Raw genomic sequence first — 6,144 nt, forward strand, 5'->3', positions numbered from 1 at the left:
AGATTTTTTTTTGTATGTCCTAAGTTCCTTTGGCTAGGAAATGAAAGCTGTGGACATCTGCTTAGGGAATTTTGAATGCTGACAGAAGAACGGGTTAGCCATCAATTCAGACATTGACCAGTTCCGGAAATCTCATCTATGGGCTCTACTTTAAGAGCCTCTTTTCTCTACTGCCCATGAATAATTGTCTGTAAAGAGACAATGACTGAGACTGAGGGTCCAGAAAAACAGCTTCTTGAATAGCAAGAATGAGGTCACTGAGCCAAAAAAGACCACAGGCAGGTTGTGAAGAGCTCAGGTCAAAGAGAAAGTTAAACTCTTTTTGGGGCTGGAGGTATGGCTCAATGGTTTGAGTGCCTGCCTAGAAAGCAAAAGATCCTGAGTTCAAACCCCAGTACCTTTAAAAAAAAAAAAAAGAAACTATATTGAGGAAGAAACAATGGGAGTATAAAATTTACCCAGGGCAAACACATTCCTTTAGGCACACACTATGATTTTTGGGGTGCCTTAGAGAACAGATCTGGTGTTTAAGAAAAGGCATTTTGTTTCGGCAGTACTGGAATTTGAACCCAGAGCCTTGTAGTTGTTAAGCAAGTGCTCTACCACTTCAGCTATGCCTCCAACCCTTTTTTGCTTTAGTTATTTTTCAGATAGGGTCTGTGCTTTTTGCCTAGGGCCAGCTTCGGACTGAAATCTTCCTATCTCATCTTCTGAATAGCTGGGAGTACAGTCATGAGCCACTGCCCCTGGCATTTATTTCTGTTTTTTTGGGTACAGGATCTTACTATGTAGCCCAGGCTGGCCTTGGGAGGCAGAGGCAGGAGGATTGTGAAGGCCTGGTGCCCCCAACTGAGCAGAGCTGAAAGGAATAAGATTAGCTGTCTTCTGTACCCCTACAATTCTCTCATACAAGCGCAGTAGTGCTGCCTGGGAGCAATTTTGCTCCCAGGAGACACTGGACAATGTGTAAAGACAACTCGGTTGTTATCACTGGGTAAAGGCCAGGGATGTTCTTAAACATCTTAGGGTGCATAGGACAAACCCCAAGAGCTGGCCCAAGATGCAAGAGCACTGAAGTACCTAGCACTAGTGTGCGACATGTCCCATACGTTCCACAGCTGATCAGGCTTATCCCCTGCTTCCTGCATAGGTTGACACATTAAGGGAATGAAGGTCACCAGTACATGAGAAACAACAATGTGGGGTATGTGGGGAGGGGGGTTGCAGAGATGCATGATCCCCTGGGTGTGGTCTTTATAGGAGAAATTCCACTGCTCCTCTGGTCACATCAACGGAAAGTTTGGCATTTAGTTTCATTAGGAGGTACACTCAGGGAATACCAGCACCTCTACAGTCAGTCTGAGCCAAACCACATCAGATCAGAAAGGTAAATCTTGTGCAGCTAACACCATAACACTAACTTCTCCTGAGCTAAACAGAAATGAGTTTTGCATGGTCCACATTAAGTCCCTCCGTCCTTCCCCCAGCAGCACAGCTGATTGAGAATGAATGGGAGGGTCCTCCTCCTCCATGTTCTCCCCACTGTGGGTGGACATTTTTAGGGCTAAAAGGAAGTGCCTGGAGTTCTGAGCTTACAAGAGAAACAAAACCAAAAAGGAAACAAAACAAAACCCAAAAAGCCCTACACATTTGTCTGTATTTTCCATAAATAGTTTTAAAACTAAATTTACTTCCATTCTATGAATTGACAATGAAGCTGACATTGAATAGCCCTCCGGACATTGCAGATTTGCTCATTTAGAGTTCCTCTTGCCCCTCCCCCCTTTTAAATTTCCTCCAGGATACTGTGCTTTTATTGTTAGGCCACCCAGGGATGTCCTTGATCATGCAGGGTGTTGTGACATAGGCTTGCATTCTTGGGAGCACTCCCCCCTGGCCAGGGAAAGGCTGGGGAAAGGTCAGGGCAGAGGAAACGCAGATGTCAGAGATCTGAGGGCCTGTGTAGAGCTCTTCAGCTGGGCCACAGCTGCTGTCTGTGCCCCCTCCACCTCTTCCTCTTTGGACAAAATCTTTATGTCTCAATGTCCCTATCAAAAGCACAATAGAGCACAAGCAAATTATCCAAAGAAGAGCCAGCTGACAGGCCTTCCTTCCATCAGATGTTCGGAGCACAGCCTGGCCACATCCCTCCCAGGTCTGTGGCATCCCTGAGCATTGAACAGCCCAATGCTACTCTGTTCTCTGATCCCATCTCCTGAAGGAGCAGAATACTGGGAGGGGTTCAGAGTCAGATTTTTTTATGGAGTGTAAGGACTGTTCCAAAAGTGATTATGATTCAGATGTTTCTTACTGACCTGCTCCCAAAATACACTCTTGGGGCAGAAATAAATTAAGTTTATGGGGATGAGAAGATTTTCTGGCTAATAAACTTACTCTGCGAATGCAGTCTGTCAGATCAACAATTATGTGATGGTTTACAGGCATCATAAAAAAAGAATCCAAAGCCTAAAAGCCCATGTACCTTCTTTTCAGTTTGTGCTACTAGAGGGGGAATAAATATGAATGGGAACTTTGGAGAAAATGAACTTTGCTACTTTGGAAAAATTTCTTTCAGCTAAGACTGTTGAGGTTAAAGGACATGTATATCGTGATATATGAAATTAGTGCCTGATGTGAAAAGAAAGATGTAAAAGCAAAGCAAACTGAAAACATCTAATAGAAAAGTAAAATAATTGTGCACACTCAAAAAACATACATGAAGCCTAGTGTGGTGGTTCATGCTTATAATCCTAACACTCAGGAAGCCAAAGCAGGAAGATCACAAGTTCTAGGCCAGCCTGGGCTATATAGAGAGACTCTGTCTCAAACACACACACACACACACACACACACACACACACACACACAGCATACAGTTTAGGAAGTTTCAGTGAAATTGTTCGAAATATATTCATTTGCGCATAATTACTACTTACATTTCCAAACTCGTGCTATGAATATGGTCAGACTTTGGAGCCAAAATAAATAAATACAAGATGAGGGTCCACTAAAGAAATTCAAACAAATAGGAAACTTAGCTACTTAAAGTTGACACAGGAAGTCGATGGTTTCACATTCACAAACTAAACAGCCCTAGGAAATGAGAATGTATCATATATACTGAAGGCAAACATGAAAAAACATTTGTAGAACACCTTCAACAGTCTCCAGCACACAGACTTGGCTGCCTTCAAAGCTATCATCATAAACGCAGGAAATCTGGATGTCTCTTCTACGTCGGATGCCGTACATTACACCTCAGGAGCATTTTGTATTTGGCTAGGCTCATATTACTTTAATACAGAGGTCAGCAAGTTACAGCTAGTGAGCCAAATCCTGTCTGCTGCCTATTTTGGACAATGGTTTTCCCCTTTATAAATGATGAAAAAATCAAAAGAAAAATAAGATTTCATGACACATGAAGACTTACCTGAAATTCTAATTTCATTGTTAGTGAACAGTGTGTTTGGAATATAGCCACGTGCTATTTCCATATTAGCTGAGGTTGCTTTGGGACTTTAGGGGGGCAGAATCAAGTACTTGTGATAGAGAACATATACGCATAGCATTCAGAGCTGAAATATTTACTATATGGTCCTCTAAAGACACTTTGCCAACCCCTATTTTAACATGCAAAGACCAGGTTAATCTGAAAGTAGAAGCAGAAAAAAATAAGAGAAAAAAGAAGAAGAGGGAGGAAAGCACTGTTTGGGAGCTGGTCTTCAGAAGCAGCGCTGAGCCTCTCCTGTGCACCTACACCTCCTCCCACGCCATCCTGGCCCCATCAGATCACAGCACAGCCCACCCCACAAAAACCCTGCCACTCTGCCTGCTGCTCTGTCTATGCAAAGCTCAGGGGTGGTTTGAAATCTGATGCAAAGATTGGAATTAGCTCTTACTTTAGCTGATTGAGGTTACCTAGGTTACACGACAAATCAAAAATAGCTGAAATATTCATGTAAATGAAAAACAAATGTCCAGAGAGAAGGTGCAATCAGTTTTCAGAAGAAAGCAAGATAGATTTGGATACAACCCCCCCACCTTTGGTAATGAGCTCTCTGGAGCTAAGTGAAGAGAGAGGGTGAAGGGACTTTTGTGGGTCCCAGCAGGACCTCCACCACAGTAGAAACATTTATTGGTTGTAGGTCTTGGCAAAATTTGAGCTGCCTGTTTCTACTTTTGATGTTCAATAGTTATTTTGTTAATAAACTCCTATGTAACTTCACAGTGGTGAGAGAATGGTGACTTTGGAGGTTATTCCCAAGATATATTTTGTGATTTTTCTGCACAGTTTTTTTTTCTTGAACTTCACTGATAATTAGCTGCAGGCCATCAGAAATGCCAGAAGTTGACATCATTGCTATTCCAAGTAGGGTCCTTGGACCAGCAGCAGCAGCAGCAGCACCATCTTCTTAGCACTTGAGGGAAACACTGGATCTTAAACCCTCTCCCCTAGACCTGCTGAATCAGAATCCACATTTTTAACAGCCTGATCAGATTGTCTGAACATCTATTAATTTTTGAAAGGCATTGTTCCAAGAAAGTGCACAAGACTTGGGGTCTTGGAGGTCTGGTTCCAGATTCATGGGTGCTAATTTACTAGTGACCACGAACAAAGTTCTATCTTTTTGTGTCGTTCATCTTTCCTTTAAAGTAGGGCATTAAATTGCCTTAGCCAGTTTAAGCTTTTATATCAAAAATATGATAGACTGAGCAGCCTAAACACCAAACATTTATTCCCCACAGTTCTGGAGGCAAGAAGTCCAAGAACACGGTTGGGTTCTGATGAGGTCTCTCTTCTCGGGTACAGACTGCTGACTTCTCCTCATACACTCATAAGAAATATAAGGAAAGAAGTAGAAAGAGGGCAAAAGAGCTCTTTAGGGCTCCTTTCATAAGGGCATTAATCACTTTCATGAAGGCTTCACCCTCACAATCTAATTTCTTCCCAAAGTTCCCACCCGCTATGTTATTATATGTGAATTGGGGGCAGACACAAACATTCAAGTCCATTGCAAACATCTTCCTCCACTTTTGGAATAACACTCTCATTGTCAAATGAGACAGCATAAAATTGCTTGGAAAAATTATTAGTTAACCCATGGTTCTGAGATAAAATGAATGGCAATGGCTAACATCCATAGAACCTTAATCTTGAGTCTTGCTGTGTATCAGCTTCTGAAGATGGCGCTTTCCTTCCATTCTCACTAAAATATCAACCTTACCTTATGAATGAGGAAACTGAGCCATACAAAAATTGAGCTTCTCATCTGAGGTCACATATCTACTTAGTTGCAAATGCGGAATTTTTGCCCCAAAGGCATGTTGTTATTCCTGTATTATGCTCCCTCTAAACTACAGTATCAAGGTGTGGCAACAGAGGAAAGTGTTATAAAAGATGACATCTGAAAACCACTGCACACTGAAAACAAAAGCATAATATGTTTTAAAGTTCTTTTTAAAAATATATACAAAAAGGGAAGAAAAACAAAAAACAAAGAGAAGTTCCTTAGAGATTAATGGCAGACATCCCAATGTACACAAACCAACTAGAATGTGGTAGAAAGATGGCAACCAACTTCTTTCCATGGTGATTTTGCTTCTTGTAGTTAATTGTGAACCACTGACTGGTACACAAGAGAGAAAATGGAGTTTCCTGGTTCTTACCCTCTGACACTTATTCTATTTTTTACTTTCCAAAATAAAGAACTGAAAGTTGAGGACTTAGCTCAGTGGTAGAGCCCTTGTCTGGCATGCAAGAGGCTTTGGGTTCCATCCCTAGCATTGCAATTAACAACAACAACAACAACAAAAGAGTTGATGCTACAGCTGAGGGAAGGTCAAGTCTTAAGAGTGGAAACTTACAGGATTGAGTAATCTTACAGTGTTAAAGATATAGAGATGTTTTGTTTTGTACATTTTGTAAGATCTACCCTGATCCCTTTGGCAGCAGAATCTTAAAGCTTCCAAATAGTTCTAAACAAATGTTCTCAAATTTGGAGACTTTTTGAAAATCCCCATATTTCTTGGCTTTGAGCTAATGTTTATCTCTTGTTTACTTTGTGATGGGAACTCTTCTAAGAGCTATTCAAATGATATCTCAAATATTAACCCTCCCAACAACTCTTTTTGGCAGGTCAGATT

This window comes from Castor canadensis, chromosome X (genome assembly GCF_047511655.1).
Source record: "Castor canadensis chromosome X, mCasCan1.hap1v2, whole genome shotgun sequence".
NCBI lineage: Eukaryota > Metazoa > Chordata > Mammalia > Rodentia > Castoridae > Castor > Castor canadensis.